The following is a 17,493-nucleotide window of genomic DNA, read 5'->3' on the forward strand; positions in this document are numbered from 1 at the left end:
TGCTCCCTGGGGCATTTGGTGGGCCGCTGTGAGATACAGGAAGCTGGACTAGATGGGCCTATGGCCTGATCCAGTGGGGCTGTTCTTATGTTCTTATCATCAAAATGTCAATTGCTAGGAGTGCAGACGCTTATGTTACAATATGGCATTCATACTACCCAACATATGAACGTCTTGGGTAGCTGGCTTCAATAAGCTATAGAGAAGCTATGCCGGAGTGGTGGGTAGATATATCTGCAGATAGGAACCCTGAATTTTTTATAACTGGAGTCCAACTAGTTTGCATAGGTGAGAAATAAGAAAATTCAGATGGCACAGGGGATCGAGCTTTTCTGGGCATACCTGTGCACTTTCAAATTTCACATTTTTCTACTGCCCTTCCTCCAAGGAACTCAGGGTAATGAACATGTTTCCTCCCCAGCTTTGGTCCTCACACCAACCCTGTGATGTAGGTGAGGCTGAGAGTGAGTGACCGACTGGCCCGAGGTCACCCAGCAAACTTAGTGTGTGCTTCCCTTTCTCTCTCCTTCTATTCCAGACTCTGGGTTTTCCAGTACACATCCCAGAAATAATAAAGGATCGTCACTCCATTCCCACTTTTCAAATTAAATATAAATATTTTTGAGTTCTGCAGTAGACAATACATTTGCAATCTCCCCTCTGTATATAAAAATCAGACTCAAAACAAGCATGATCATAGAATGTCAATGTGGAATCCCATTCTTTAAAAAAAAAAATGAAAAATACAAACAAACAACCCCCTTTCCCCAATCACTCTGGAAAACTGAAACAAACAAACAAAAAATAAAACATCCACGGCTGGTAAATACACTTAAGGCAAAAGTAACAACAAGGAATAACTTATTTTTCGTATACAAAAATTAAATCCCCAAATCAACAGATCCCATTGGCTTTTTGCTTCCTGCTTTCTCCCATGATCAGTCCCTTGCTTGCTATATTGCATTTTTCATTCTTAACTTCATCCTATTTTTTCAATATCTGGTCCCCCAAGGAGTCCTTTCGAGCTTCAATGGCAGAAAAATGTTGAACACTATTGCCACCTCCTGGTCCACTTGGCTCAGTGCAAGTGCCTCTCCACTGGAAGTTTTACGAAAGGGGCAGGGTGGCGGTGGGGAGGAATCAAGCTGCATTTGTGTCTGTTCAGAGGCACCCCTGCTAAGGAGGAGGGGGGAGGGAATATTTTTTTAACCATTGCATCAATCCAGGAAAATAAAAATGCAAGCCAAGCACCCTCATGTTGGCAACCTTCAGTCTCAAAAGACTCTGGTATCGCGCTCTGAATGGTGGTTCTGGAATAGCGTCTAGTGTGGCTGAAAAGGCCAATTCGAGAGTGACAATCCCTTCCACACCGGGAGCAAGTGCAGTCTGTCCCTGGTCTGTCTCCCTGGCTATGGGCCTTCCTTCTTTGCCTCTTTGCCTCAGACTGTTGGCCAAGTGTCTCTTCAAACTGGGAAAGGCCGTGCTGCACAGCCTGCCTCCGAGCGGACCGCTCAGAGGCCAGGGTTTCCCACTTGTTGAGGTCCACTCCTAAGGCCTTCGGATCCCTCTTGCAGCTGTCCTTGTATCGCAGCTGTGGTCTACCTGTAGGGTGCTTTCCTTGCACGAGTTCTCCATAGAGGAGATCCTTTGGGATCCGGCCATTATCCATTCTCACGACATGACCGAGCCAACGTAGGCGTCTCTGTTTCAGCAGTGCATACATGCTAGGGATTCCAGCACGTTCCAGGACTGTGTTGTTTGGAACTTTGTCCTGCCAGGTGATGCCGAGAATGCGTCGGAGGCAGCGCATGTGGAAAGTGTTCAGTCTCCTCTCCTGTTGTGAGCGAAGAGTCCATGACTCGCTGCAGTACAGAAGTGTACTCAGGGTGCAAGCTCTGTAGACCTCTGTAGAGAAAGAGTGTTAGAGATTGTTGAGCCAAGGTACACAAAGTCATGGACAACCTCCATTTCATGCACAGAGATTGTAATGCAGGGAGGTGAGTCCACATCCTGAACCATGGCCTGTGTTTTCTTCAGGCTGATTGTCAGTCCAAAATCTTGGCAGGCCTTGCTAATACGATCCATGAGCTGCTGGAGATCATTGGCAGAGTGGGTAGTGACAGCTGCATCGTCGGCAAAGAGGAAGTCACGCAGACATTTCAACTGGACTTTGGACTTTGCTCTCAGTCTGGAGAGGATGAAGAGCTTTCCGTCTGATCTGGTCCGGAGATAGATGCCTTCTGTTGCAGTTCCAAAGGCATGCTTCAGCAAAACAGCGAAGAAAATCCCAAACAAGGTTGGTGCAAGAACACAGCCCTGCTTCACGCCGCTTCGAATGTCAAAGGGGTCTGATGAGGAGCCATTGAAGACAACAGTGCCCTTCACGTCCTTGTGGAAGGATCTGATGATGCTGAGGAGCCTGGGTGGACATCCAATCTTGGGGAGAATCTTGAAGAGGCCATCCCTGCTGACCAGGTCGAAGGCCTTCGTGAGATCTCTGAAGGCTATAAAGAGCGGCTGTCATTGTTCCCTGCATTTCTCCAGCAGTTGTCTAAGGGAGAATACCATATCAGTGGTGGACCTGTTGGATCAGAATCCGCACTGTGATTCTGGATAGACGCTCTCTGCAAGTACCTGGAGCCTCTTTAGTGCAACTCGGGCAAACAGCTTTCCTACAGTGCTAAGGAGAGAGATGCCACGGTAGTTGTTGCAGTCACCCCTGTCGCCTTTGTTCTTGTACAGCGTGATGATGTTTGCATCCCTCATGTCTTGAGGTACTCCACCTTCTCTCCAGCAGAGACAGAGGATTTCATGCAGCTCAGTGACGATGATCTCTTTGCAGCACTTGAGGACTTCAGCAGGGATGCTGTCTTTTCCAGGTGCCTTGCCAAAGGCAAGGGAGTCCAGGGCCACGTGAAGTTCTTCTAGGGCTGGTTCACTGTCAAGCTCCTCCAGCACAGGCAGGCACTCAATGTTGTTCAGCGCTTCTTCGGTGACTACATTTTCTCTGGAATATAGCTCAGAGTAGTGCTGCACCCAGCGTTCCATCTGCTGTGTCCGATCCTGGATGACCTCGCCTGTGGCAGACTTCAGAGGGGCAATTTTCTTCTGCGTTGGACCTAGGGCCTGCTTGATACCGTCATACATCCCCTTGATGTTGCCCGTGTCAGCTGCTATCTGTATCTGGGAGCAGAGCTGGCACCAGTAGTCGTTAGCACATCTCCTGGCAATCTGCTGGACTTTGCTGCGAGCAGCTCGGAGGACCTGCAGGTTGTGCTCACTGGGACAGGCGTTGTATGCTGCGTGAGCTCTCCTCTTTTCCTCAATGACTGGTGTCCACTCCTCAGAGTGGACTTCAAACCAGTCTGCCGTCTTGTTGGTCTTCTTGCCAAATATGGACAAGGCGTTGTTGTAAACGGCATTCTTGAAATGTTCCCATCTGTTGGATGCGTTTGCATCGACCGGGCCTGGAAGAGATTCCTCAAGCGCTCGTGCAAATTCCTCCACTTTTCTCTGATCCCGGGTCTTGCTGGAATCAATGCGAGGTCTTATTTCCTTTTTCATGTAGTACAGTCATGAGGGTCTTCTTGATGGTGGCCAGATCATCATAGAATTTGTCTTTGGCTTCTGCTGGAGACGACAGAGTCGGTGCATAAGCACTGATGAGTGTGACAGGTCCTGCTGATGACTGGAGCTGCAGGGACAAAATTCTTTCACTTCCCACAGTAGGTGGGATGATGGATTTCAGCAGGGTATTTCTGACCGCAAAGCCAACACCATGTTCCCTGGTTTCGTTTGGTGGTTTTCCCTGCCAGAAAATTGAGAAACTTCTCTCCTTGACAGGTCCGGAATCTGGCAGCCTCGTCTCTTGAAGGGCGACGATGTCCATCTGCAGTCTGCTCAGCTCCATGTCGATGACAGCTGTTTTGCATGCATCATCTATTACTTGCAGGTCATCAGAGAAGCCAGGTGTCATTGTCCTTACGTTCCAGGTGCCCAGCTTTAGGGCAGGAGTTTTCTGATTTCTGTTGCATGGTGCAGAGTTGTCGACCCGCTTGTCGGTTTTCACCCTAAACCCCACGCACCCCGTGAGGTTAACGGACCGTGGCGAGGCAACACCTTACTGGCTGGGGACTGCCCAGCGAGATGCAATTATCTCTCCCACCGTCAGAAACAGCCCCTGGCGTCACGCTCTACGGCAATCAAGGGAAGACTTATAACTGGTAACTGCTGCTTCCCGTGTTGTGCCGACACCATATGGCGAAGTTGGAGTGTCCTCTCCAGTGGAGGGGGAAGAGAGGGGAAGAGAGGGGAAGTGGAGGGGGAAGAGAGTGGAGAAGAAAGAGAGGGGTTTGTGGGTATCAGGAAATTGAAGAGGGAGCAGTGGTGAGACAAACGGGTTGGTAGGGGGACCAGGTGGCTGGAGGAAGTAGCTGCCTTTGGGAGAGCTCCGTCTCCACAAGGTTATTTTTCAAGTTTTTAGTGCCTTCTGTCCTAGGATTTGATAAGAAAAGATATTTTATATTTTGGCGGAGAGTCGGCTCTTTGGAATGCACCTCAATTGCATTTAATTAGACACTATCAGCCCTAATTTGTCAAACAAGATAAAGATTTGCTACAGCAGCCATCTTGAAGGAAAAGCCGTTGCTAGTAGCTTTTAACAACATTGCTACGTATAAAAACTGATTTTGTTGGAATGCAGAATTGTATGTTTAAAATTAACTTGAAGTGAAAGGAAAACAGCTCTCCAAACAAGAGTAGCCGGTTCTGTTTTTACAGTTTCCGTTTTATTTACACAAGTGCTTTAATTCCAACTTTCAAGATGGTGGTTACTAGGGCACAGAGTGCTCGTTCTCCCACACAAGGGAATAAGTCCAAGTGTATTCAAAGGCTAACGGATGATTTTTGTGTTTCTTCTAAAGTAGGTTCTACTCATGAAAAGTCTTTTTTAAATGAAACTCTAAATGTCGATACAGCCGCTTCTCCAATTAGGAATGTGCATAGTGACCCTGCAGATAATAGCCTGTTTGTACAAACCCTATGTGGTAGGGAAAACTATGACATGGACTTAGTAAATGAGGGGCTTGATACTTCACTTGATATTTCACTTGATATTGGAAATTGGTCTTTGGATCCTAATTTATTTCAGAAGCTTATGTGGCCTGTTGTGGGATCTTATAATATTTCAGAAGACCCCAAAATGACTATACAAGATACTCCGGACGAAGTTTTTTCCCATAATCTTACTGGTGCTAATGATGGACACTCTAGTTTTTTCTGCTCTCAGATGCGTGATCGATGTTTCCATACGGCTATGACGACTAAGGCAATATTTGAGAAGTTAAGTATGATGCATCAAGAAATTATGGGAATGAAAGCTTTATTACAACTCAATGTAAATTTAATAAGTGATGGAATTTTAAGAGCAGCTCCAATTATTGATCCTCTTAAACCCATTGGAGATCAGCAGACAGTGGATGTAACAACAATTGGAGTTAGAGATGTCAATGAAAGATCTAGCCAAATGGAGAAAAAAGTTATGATCCCAAGAAGTCATGATTGTCAGCTGAATGATGCACAAGATAATTTGCAACCTTCCTTTGGTTTCCAACCTTGTCCGGATAATCAGGACTCAAGTATAGAAGAATTAAGATCAAATTTGACCTTTTCTAATAATGACCTCATAGTTATCGATGATTGGCATGATGAAGAAAATAATATTAGTCCCATTGCTTCTGCTACAGATAGGATTCCTGCACCTTTAGAATAAAGGTTTGATCCTTCCTTGTGGAGCAATGGAATATTCCTCTACCTTGGAGGCTGATCCAAATTCTAATGGTTATTACATTACTATAAATAATTGGCCCCTGGATCGTCCTACTAATACATGGATGTCTGCCAGAGAAGTTGAACAGACTATAAAGAAGATCCTGGGTGAGGATTGGAATGCAAAAGAGTCTTTTTTTTTTTTTTTGGTATTTGTCGATATCCAAATAATCCTGATATAAAATGGGGAAGAATTCTGTTAATTTTTAGCAATCTGGAACATGCACACCATTTCTGGGGACTACTCTATAAATTTGAGTTTATGCAAATATCTTTTAAATGGGGTCTGAATGATAAATTTGATAGAAATTTTCAGCCCCCTAGAAGGGAAAAAAAGGGAAGGTTTGTAGGTAAATATGCCTCATGGCAAGGGAAAAATAAATCAACTTCCCAGTTTAAGTCCAGAAATGACTTTGGAAAACATAGCGGGACAGCTAAGGACTTAATCAGACGAATTAGGGGACCGGAGCCTTGTCCCTCCTTTGTGACCTTTCCGAATAATATAGCCCTTAAACAGGTCTCGGATAAGTTATTCTGCAAAAGTAAATCATGCAGAATTGAGGAACCATTGCCTGAGAATTTTAAACCCTTGGGTTATTATAACTATCAAACGGTTCAGCGCGCCCCGTTTTATGATAGGGATTGACCAGAATGGTGAAGGCCTCATACTCAGTCTATAAATCTTTTATCCTGGAACATTGCTGGTTGGCAAAATAAGTTAATTGACCCAGATATTACTCAGTATCTGTTATCCTTTGAAATTATATGTCTCCAAGAAACATGGCTTACAGATTCTGAAAGCCCTTTTTTGCAGGGTTGTAATGTGTGGCATATGCCTGCGGTCAAAGTTTCTTTTCAAAGAAGAGGGAGTGGAGGTTTGGCCCTTTTTATTGCAGCTACCACAGGCCTGGAAGGCACAGAACTCACCTGTTTGTCTTCTAATTATTGGCAAGTTATACTGATTAAGGGATGCAGAAGGAGTTCTTGGATTTGTATAAATGTATATATTCCCCCGAGAATTGTGAACTCAGCAATTGTCATTTGGGATCCTTTTGGGGGTTTACTTGACACATTAACTGTTGAATATCCTAATATCCCCTTTATGATCTGTGGGGATTTCAACGCCAGAATCGGTGACAGTCTCAAAATGGAGTTGGCTTTTGGTATTGAGTCAGAAGTGAGTCATTGTCCATTTAGAGTGTCTTGTGATAAAATGATCAATAATTTTGGTCGCTCTCTAATGAAGTTAATATTCCAATTCCAGCTCATTTGTTTAAATGGTTCCAATCTGGATAGCTCCAAAGGATACTATACATTCCTTAGGGAGAAAGGGGCAAGTGTAATAGACTATATTTTTTGTTCAAATGTTCTGTTTGGATGGATAAACTGTATGGCAATAGGAGATAGAGCGGACAGTGATCATCTTCCACTTATGATGTCCTTTAACTGTAATTCAATTCATACAAGGGTATTGACGAATACTACATTGCAAGGTTTGGAACAAGGAGTTAGAAGATTAAAATGGTCATTGGAGATTGATACAAGTGCTAGAGCCTTGTTGTACTCTGCACAATTACTAGAGAAAAGAAGGCAGGTGATACAGTCCCACTCTGATATAGGTGGGACTTACCAGCAAATTATTATGGCTCTTAGACCCATAGTATCGGCTCCCTTTCAAAAGAAGTCGAAGAAGGGCAATGATTCATGGTATGATCAAGAATGTATTATGCATAAAAAGCAGTTAACTAGAACACTGAGATATGCAAAAGTCGCTGCCAATAAAGAAGCTATGGAATGTTATTTGACTACTCGCAAGGCGTATAAACGACTTCTCCAAAATAAAAAAGAAAGGCTTTTATGTAGCAAATTGGAAGGCCCTGGAAGCTGCAACGAAAGAAAAAAATCAAATTCAATTCTGGAGTTTAATTAATAGAGGTTTCTTACATCAAACCAGAGGAATTGTAAATTCTATCTCACCTGTAACCTGGATTTCTCACTTTAGTTATATCTTTGGGAGTGAGATAGACTTTCCCTTACCATCAGTAGATATACCTAACTGCTCTGAATGGCCTCCGGTCTCATGTAATGAAATTGTACAATTGATTGAGATTATGAGGACAGGTAAGGCGCCAGATGATGATATGATACCAGCGGAGATCTTTAAGATGGACCTGCATTGGTGGTCCCCTATTTTTGCCAATCTTTTCACGTGGATTAATCACTCTGGTAGAGTGCCTTCCGAATGGTTAAATAGCATAGTGATACCTAGATATAAAAAGGGTGATCCTAAGGAACCCTCACACTAGAGGCCTATCAGTTTAATCAATGTGGCAGCGAAATTATATGCCAGATTTTTATTGAATAAACTTATAGAATAGGATAACACCCAGGCTATTATTCATCATGAACAGGCTGGATTTAGAAAAGGCAGGAGTACTATTGATCAAGCATTTATATTACATCATATTATATGTAAATACACCAAGCATGCTAAAAGATCTCTTTATTTGGCCTTTGTGGATTTTACATCAGCTTTTGATTTAATTGATAGAGAGAGGCTGTGGACCAAATTATCCATGACCAATATAGATAAACGCCTATTGTGGCTTATTGAGATATTACACAGCCAAAATACACTTCAAGTGCGATTAGGCAATTTAGGTTATTTGACCAAAAAGATCCAGGTCAATAGGGGGGTTAAACAGGGCTGTATATTAGCTCCTTTTTTATTTAACTTTTATGTAAATAATTTGATCCCAAAAATGTCCTCTCTATCTTTTTTTCCTCCTTCTATAGGAGATAGGAAGATTTCTATTCTGCTATATGCAGATGATTTAGTTATGATATCTCAGAATCAAATTGGACTTAAGAGGATGTTGTATAGATTTGGTCAACTTTGCAAGGAAGAGCATTTAAAAATAAATTACTCTTAAAGTATGATCATGATTTTTGGGAAGGGCTCTGTCAATCATAAATGGAAGCTTGATGGGCATGTTATAGAACAGGTAAATTCATTTAAATATATTGGCATACAATTTTCAAAGAGTCTGACCTGGAAACAACATAGTGAGATGATTTTAATCGCCAGTGCCAGACAGATGGGTTTGTTAAAAAAAAATTTTTATGCTAGAGGCGGACAGTTAATTCCCCCACTGATTAAAGTTCATGAAGCAAAGATCTTACCTCATATGTTATATGGGGCAGAGTTGTGGGGAGACTCAGTTAAGGGAAAGTTAGAAGTCTTACAAAATAAATTTTTGAGACAAATATTAGGACTGTCTCCAGGCACTCCTGCGGTTCATATTACAGCAGAGCTAGGACTGCCATCTTTAGCCATTAGAATGGACCTTGCTTACTTCCGATTTTGGAGAAGGATCAATGCTATGAAAGAGTCAGCTCTAGTAAAAGAATGCTGGAACGAACAGATGCTTATTGGAGGATGGGTCAATCAGGATTTTTTTAAGTTAAAGTATTTTAACCCGGAGTATGACAAGTTTCTGTGCCTGAGTCCTAAAGAGCTCAGGGAATGGATTTATGACTGGGAAACTTACCAAGACAAAGTTTCTTTATGGGAATCTCGATATTCGAGCTGGTATCCCCATATTAACATCCAGCATATGATGTCCATTTATTTTGAGACTCTGACTTACCCACAGTTAAGAAGAGCTTTTACTGAACTGAGATTTCAACAAATGCCTTCAGCATATTTATAGGGTAGATATAAAAAAATTTCTATAGCAAAGCGCCTTTGTGTTTATGGATGTGGGCAGGTTGAAGATGTGTTACATTATTTACTGATTTGCCCCTTATATGGGAATCTGAGAAGCCGTTTTTTGGAACCAATAGTAAAATCCCTGTGTGGTTATTCCCCTGAACAATTAGTTTATTAACTACTTGAGGATTTACAATCAAATGTTACTTTTGCTGTGGCACATTTTGCCCTTGCGGCTAAAAAGATAAGATCGTGTTTTATTCAATTTGTTAATAACTGAGTTTTACTGTATGGCACTATTATACTAAAGTATATATACATTTTATATATTTTATTTTTCTTTCCAAATGTAATGACCTATGGTTAAGCAATAAAGGATTTGATTGATTGATTGATTGATTGATAAATTTTGACAAACGGGATGCAGTGGAGAGGGAGAAGAGAGGGGTTTGTGGGTATCAGGAAATTGGAGAGGGAGCAGTGGAGAGACAAACGGGATGCAGGGGGAAGGGGCAAGAGAGGGGTTTGTGGGTATCAGGAAATTGGAGAGGGAGCAGTGGTGAGACAAATGGGATGGAGGGGGGAGGGGGAAGAGAGGGTTTTGTGGGTATCAGGAAAGCCTAGCACCCATGCTTAGAGATTTCCCAAGATCATGCGTCTGGAGCAGAGTCTGGAGTCTTTCCTTCCTGGGCAAGTCTATCAGTGAGCAAAGAGCGAGAGAGTCCTGTAGTCCCATTGCCGACTCCGTGTCCTAGCACCATTTTGAAAGTGCTGAGCTGCTGGCTGCTTCCACTAGCGCTCTTGGCCTGGCAGCCAAAGACAGAAATGCCAATGAAGCAAGGTTAAGGTACCACCAAATTATTTGGAGGGCCGATTCACAGTGTGGTGCAATGGTTAGAGCATTGGACTACAACAAGGGAACCCTAGGTTCACCTCCCATAGCTGCTTTAGGAAAGAATGAAAAGAATGGACCAATTATGGAGAAATTCACAGGTAGGCCTCTTTGCCGTCAGGTGTGGTGGGCACTAGGTTAGACAGCATTAAGAGAGCATTAGACCCACTGCCCACAAATCTGCTATCCTAACTATTAGTGGAGAACAGAACTTTTCTGTTTCAAAGGCAGGATGCCAGCAGGTACCACCTGCTGAGGAAAAGATGCCAGGGATGATGTTCGTGTTCTAAAAACACTGGGAAGGCAGGGTATACATGTCTTAAATCAATGAATAAATGTCACCATCACACCCTGCTTTTGAGCATGTCGATTCATCTGGTTGGCACTTGTGGAAAGAGAAGGACCTTTTGGCATCACCCAGTAAGGCCACACATCTCTGGGCGTTCAAAGTGTACATTACTGTACACATCTTTGCTGGACCACACTGACTTAGAGCCTCAGTTTGGCTGGATCTACTGTGAGTCTCCCAGTTGAGCTCACCTTCAGTTCTTGGCTCCCCATCACCATGGGCTCCTTGCCATCACCCTCTGTCTCACTCGGCCAGCTTGGGATGTTCTTGCTCGTGGTGATCTGCACAAGGATATCTGCTTTGGAGAGCTGCGCCCCCCGCTTGGCTGCAGGATTTATGGACAGACAGAGGTGTGAGCTGAAAACTTGGTCTTCTACAGGATTTCACTCCAGGGGATTTAAACAATGACATCTGCGCACATTCCAGATCTTGGAGAGCTCTGGGATGGGCATGTGAAAACACCAGGAAGTGGCAAGATGCACTGAAGCCCTTCTCTGATCCATCCCTACGTAGATTGGGTAGCATTATTCAACGGAGGCATGGGTGGATCCATATCCCCTTGGGCAGCTAGCTGGGAGAAGAGCAAGCCCATATACCTGCTGTTCGGGAGGTCCACTGGTCCCACCATTCCACCCACTGGTTTTCCCAAGAAACTGTGCAGGGGCAAGTGTCTGCGGGCCCCAGGAAAACAGCTCAAATGGTTGCGTCTGGAGCCGCCGTCCGTAGCAGGGAGATGTCAGGCCAATGGAAAAGGAGGGGGAGAGGCTTTGAAGACCAGGTGGGGATATTCAGTGGGCCTAACCAAGTCCACAGACCAGAGGAGCTCAGAGGAAGAGGGAATAACCCTGCCTCTATCCAGCATTCTGACAATGCAGCCTTAACTATAGGCTGGCAGCAAACAGATCATTTGATTTTGTACCCCAACTTTCTCCCCAAAGGTCATTCAAGGATTGGTGACGTGGGCTGCAGCTCAGGGGCACAAGGCCCCATGTAATTCCTGGGAGGGCTGAGAACGGTTAGTTGGCAACCTTCAGTCTCGAAAGACTATGGTAGAAGCCTGCAGCACCCAGTATGCCCAAGCGGTCTCCCATCCAAGGATTAACCAGGCCTGACCCTGCTTAGCTTCTGAGAATGACACCTCACCTTCCCCACAGCGCTTCCGTCGGTAGCAGAAAGAGATGACAACCACCAGGAGCAGGAGAACAGCAACCCCGGAGGCAGCTAAGCCCCCCATGATCAGGACGGACAAGACCTCTGCGGGGAGAATTCATGCCTTTAATTACTGGCATTTGATTTCATGCCATCTTAAATGATACCTTGTGCTTTCTTCTGGTTGGGGACCAGAGCACGAATGCAAGTCAAAAATGGACGGGTGTCAAAGCACAGACTTAGCTTGAAAATTTATTTTGGCCAGCAAAAAAACATAACTTTTTTGGTTGCAATCCTACCCTGCGCTGGAACAGGCAAGCCAAGAGGCTTGCGTTGTATCCAGCCCAGGACAGGGGCCCAAGGCGGCCCAGCCAGAGGCAAGAGGAAACTTCCCAGCCCCGCCTCCCGCTCCCCACCTGCCCACCGCCCGCCCTCCCCCCACCCAGGAATGCCTCCCTCCCCACCTTCCTTCCCGCCCACCCCAGAGGCTTGCATCAGCCCAGGCTGAACACAGCTGGAAGAGCAAAGTGATGAACGTCAAGTGCAGTGATTCCCAAACTGAGGCTCCCTGGGAAGCCATGGAATCCAGCCAGGGGAGATGCAGAATCCTGGTGAAAATCTGCCACCCTATACACTCTAGGATTGTAGCCCTAATGGGGAGCTGTGGCCAATGGCCCAGTAGGACAAGGGAACTGCTAGTTGGAAAGGTTTGGGAACCGCTGCCCAAGGGGGGATGAAAGTCAAGGTCATGTTGTGTCACATCAGTATTCTGCCCTCCCCCTCCAGGACCTCAGTCTCAAGCTGGAGATTATTCCCTTTTCTTCTCCCAACAATCCCTGCCAAAGTATGCTGTACAGAGAGACAGTGGCTTGCTAAGGTGAGTTTCACTGCTCTGCTGGGCTCTGCACTTGGATCTCTCTGCTTTGAAAACAGGAGATCTGGCGGGGCCCCAGTGAGTTCACCATGAAGCTTGTTCCTGGTGAAATTAGTAGAGGGGGATGGGGAATCTTACCTTGGCGGCATAAGCTGACGGTAGCGGAATGTGCGCCAAAGCGATTCCATGCGGTACAGTTGTAGGCCAAGGTGAAGTCGCTGTCATGCGTTGGGTCGATCAGCAAAGCAGAGAGCACCCCTTGGTCGGTCACCATGGTGTCCACCGTGAACCGATCTAGCGAGCCAGCATCCAGCACCCATTCACCCCACGACCAGGCCTGTTGCAAAGAGACAGGAGGGCAAATCAGAAGCCTGGACAGGTAGAAGATGATGGCTGCAATGCTAACCACACTTTCCTGAGAGTAAGCCCCAGTGAACAAAATAGGACTTACTTCTGAGTACACCTGGTTAGCCTCGTGCCCGATGGGTACCAAGCCCAAGGATCGACTCTAGACGCTACGGGGACGATTGGCCATTCAGAACCTTCCAAGGTTTTGTGGGAAAATCTAAACTAGGGATTCTTAACCAGGGTTATCCATACCCTTTGGAGGTACCAGAACCCAATGAGGGAGGTATGGGACTCAGGTTGCAATCCTAACCACACTTTCCTGAGAGTAAGCCCCATTGAACAAAATAGGACTTACTTCTGAGTAGACCTGGTTAGGATTGTGCTCTCAATCTCTGAACAATTTAAAAAAATTGTTGTTAGATTAGGTGATTAACTATTACCATTATTTATATGGATAAGATTATTAAGTATCACCACTGTCAATGCAGATTGAGGCATTCTGATCCTTCCTATCCATATGTAAAGTAGAACCCCGCTACTGACAAAATAGTGGTACCTAATAGGACTGGTGATGATGCTGATTCCTACAGACTAGTGAAGAAGGTATGGGGACACACTGGGCAATCTATGGGGGGTGGGGGGTCTGTAATAGTAAAAGGGTTAAGAACCCTGAACTAAGCAGTGTGGGTTTAAAATCATGGGTTCAATATCTGTACATTCTAACTACTTTGGCACACATGCATTCCACCTTTTCATCCAACTTCACAAATAATATCTGGTTTCTTTTGCATATGACATACCCTACTGCCTTTCCAAAGACTGGGGCTGGCCTTCTGAGGTGAGGGGAGGTTGTACACAGCCTGCCCAGGCCTCAGAAGGTCTTTGAAATGCACTTCCAGCTTTGGTTGAAAACCAGGGGTGCCTTCAGGACTCCAGAAGGTCTCCAGGAGGCTTTATGAGGTGCAGGGACACTGCAGGCTACCTCCTCGCACCTCAGAAGGTCAGCAAGAGTCTTCAGAAAGACATTTTGTGAAAACCTGGAAGTGCCTCTCCAAAGGCTCTGGCTGTACTCAGAAGACCTCTAGACATGACTTCCAGTCATGCCTGGGAGGTCCTCTGAGGTCCTCCAGTGGTTGGCAACCTTCAGTCTCGAAAGACTATGGTAGAAGCCTACAGCACCCGGTATTCCCAAGCGGTCTCCCGTCCAAGTACTAACCAGGCCTGACCCTGCTTAGCTTCCGAGATCAGATGAGATCAGGCATGTGCAGGGCAACAGTTGCTGCTCCAGTGTGGGCTTGCAATCCATGTTGAGTCAACTCCATGGATCACAACTCCATGGATAAGGAGGACCATCTGGTACATTCAGGCCTGGTTAAGGCATGAGGGTGGAGGGCAAAGGCGAGTCAAGCACTTACAATCCTGTCGGGGGGTGGGACGCTCCCCACCAAACACTCCAGCCGTGCCTTGGCCCCCACTGCAGTCTGCAGGCTTGGTTCCGCGCCGATAATGGGCGGCCCTGAGGAAAAGACAAAAATGACGGATGCAATCAGGTCTGGTCAGATTTCCGCCAGGCTCACTGCAATAGGTTGCTGTGCATGACCTGGTTCCAAGACCCCTCACCATTCACGGCTAGTGCCTTCTCAGCCACTCCAATGCGTGGCACGATGGTTTTGCAGACGGACATGCCGGCATCTTCCTGCGTCACAGCCTTGAGGTGTAGCGCGTTTCCATTGCTCAACACCTGTGGGTACAAGTGAATTCAGATTTATTTACTGAAATTAAGGGATCAGTGCTCTTTTTCCAGCCCAAAAAAGGATACCCGGCCTCAGTTATCTAACCAGGGAACAGAACATCCTAAACTGAAGGCCTGTTTGGACAGAAGGGCTTCACAATTTTTCTGAGGATTCAAAGTGGGTGGGTCTCCTGGTGCCACAACCAAAACTGTGTCCTGTGTGTTCACAGGCTCAGTTCAGGTGGGGAGGAAGGCAGAAAGGGGTGCCCCCCGTTGACCTTGGCAGACAGTCAGAATAAAGCAAAGGTTCTATATCTCTCTTACTACCACCATGGTCTTCCACCTGGCCCACTGTGCTACGAGACAACAGGAGGGGGTAGAGGTTGGTGTTCCCAGATTTGTGTTTGGTAAATTACACACAACTTGGGAACCTGAACTCCTGGTTTAAGTCACTGACCACACTAGATCCCTTCTTGGTCCAGGCTAGGGTGAGAGGTGGACTCCCCGCCCAGGTACAGGTGAAAGAGGCATCAGAACCAACACCTACAGTCAGGGGCTTGGGCTGGGAGATAAGGCGGGCTCCAACTGCAGGAAAAAAGAGGAAAACAGGGGTTAGGGGGGCCCACCGCTCAGTAGTAGAGACCTGCTTTCCATGCAGAAGGTCCCAGGAGTGGATTTTCTTTTTTTTCTTTTAAAGACAGCGCTTGCCTTCTTTGTGAATGGCTTTTTGGTTGACAAGCAGTTCATTAAACATTCTTCTTAAAATCTGCAGTTTTATACACTGTTGTCTTCAATAGTGTGAATGAACGTGTGTTTATGCATGTATTAAATAGTTTGTTTTCAAAAAATTTGTATATAGATACACATCTGCCTGTGCTGCTTCATACAAGTACTTATAAAATTAATTGGGGGGAGCTTTATAGTCAATTAAGGGTCTTGATCCATGTGCATAATATAAAAAAACAAATTAAGCATGCTTTCTTGCTTCAGAAATGGTTATTTTTACTCATATGTAAATTGATGCAAAGGTAATGGATATATTAGTCACCTCGCTCTAATTGGGTGCAAACTCAGCTGTGAATGTGTCAAAAATATGGCACAAATGCCTAATTTTTACCACGATGATGGTCGCAGGTGGGAGGCCTTTGAGGTCTACCTGCTGGAACGGCAAGTGGGGTTACAGGAGAGAAGATCCTGGTGGGGGGAGCCCCACATCTGACCTGCCCACACTCAGTATCTGGCACCAATCTGGCACCAAGGTCACCCTCGTCATCTCCTTGTCCATCCTCCTCTTCCAAAGTGTTCCCACCTATCCCAGGATACACAGACCCAACCTGCCTCCTTCACTTACAATGCACATCTACCAGTGTGCTGCCGACGGCATTCGAGCCCTCGCACGACACGGGCTCCATGAAAAACGATTGATTGACTATCGCCTCATCGCTGTCCCCGTTGGCCTCCGGAATGGGCACACCTCCTTTGGCCCACCTGCGAAGGCATGCACTGGCATCAGACGAGCCCGGCTCATTGTAATCCCCAAAGCTGCCAGTAGAGGGCATCGCAGCAACATCACTATTGCTGTGTGATCTCTGGGAGGTTGGAGTCTGTTGGCCTTTTTACCTGTCGCCTGTCAGCTCCGGGTTGGAGGTGGCCGTGCAGAGAAAGCTCACTTTGCCACCCTCGGCGACTGTTTGCGGCCGCACCGACAGCATGACGACAGGGGGATCTGCAAGAAAGAGGAGCAGAGAGGCTGAAAACTCAAGAAGGGGGACAGAACCCACACCAATGTGCCCATCCCATCCCAGATCTACTCAGGCCTGGCCTATGTATTAGCTCCTACCCCTACATTTGCCTCCACTCTCCCATCCTTGCCCTTGTCTCTCGCTTTACCCCTGGGTAACAGCTGCTGGCCACTATGGGTCTCCTTGAATTTGTACCACCTCTGGAGGTGGCACAAATCCAAGGAGAGCGCAGTGGCTTCAAACTGCTCCGTTCTCCCTGGGAACAGGGAACAGGGGAACAGCCCAACTATCTCTCTCTGCCCGCCCACCCCCACCCACCCCCGGGGCTGCCCACTGCTCACCCACACCCCACCCAGGAATGCCTCTGTCCTGCCTCCTCCCTGACGCCCACTGCCTCCCCCACGCCTACCTTTCACTCTTGCCCACCCAGGCCATCGCAAGACTCAGCAGGGAAGCCGCCACAGAGGCTGGATTCAGCCTCCATGTGTTGGCGCATCTCCTTGTGGCTTCTGGCACGTTAGCGACCCTCCCGGGCCGGCGCAATAAACTTGTGGCCCAAGGCACGGTTAGGATTGTGCCCTTTGTCTCTTTTAGGGGTTTAGCCAACTCTTGCTTCTGAACATCCACGGACCTTCCCAGCCTTCGTCAAGGGCTCTGCTCTGACCATCAGAAAGGAAATGGGAGATCTTTGTGCTCCTAAGACAAGCCCAGGAGCACAGCCAGAGAAAAAGGTGGCAGCAGTGCTGCTTAGCAGTCTGTGAAACAAGAAGAGCCAATCAAGCTCCAAGTGTGCTTTGAAAAATCTGCCGGCTCACCTGGTGAACTACAGGAGGGAGAGAAGGGACGGAAGACTGCCGCTGGGCACAGGT

The 17,493-nt window shown here is 46.3% G+C and overlaps 1 pseudogene; it reads right to left on the reverse strand.

Moving 5' to 3' along the window:
• Nucleotides 1-14,317: 14,317 nt before the first annotated feature.
• Nucleotides 14,318-14,434, reverse strand: LOC136661973 (5S ribosomal RNA; annotated as a pseudogene).
• Between the last annotated feature and the right edge of the window lie 3,059 nt (nt 14,435-17,493).

This window comes from Tiliqua scincoides, chromosome 10 (assembly GCF_035046505.1).
Source record: "Tiliqua scincoides isolate rTilSci1 chromosome 10, rTilSci1.hap2, whole genome shotgun sequence".
Classification (NCBI taxonomy): Eukaryota; Metazoa; Chordata; class Lepidosauria; order Squamata; family Scincidae; genus Tiliqua; species Tiliqua scincoides.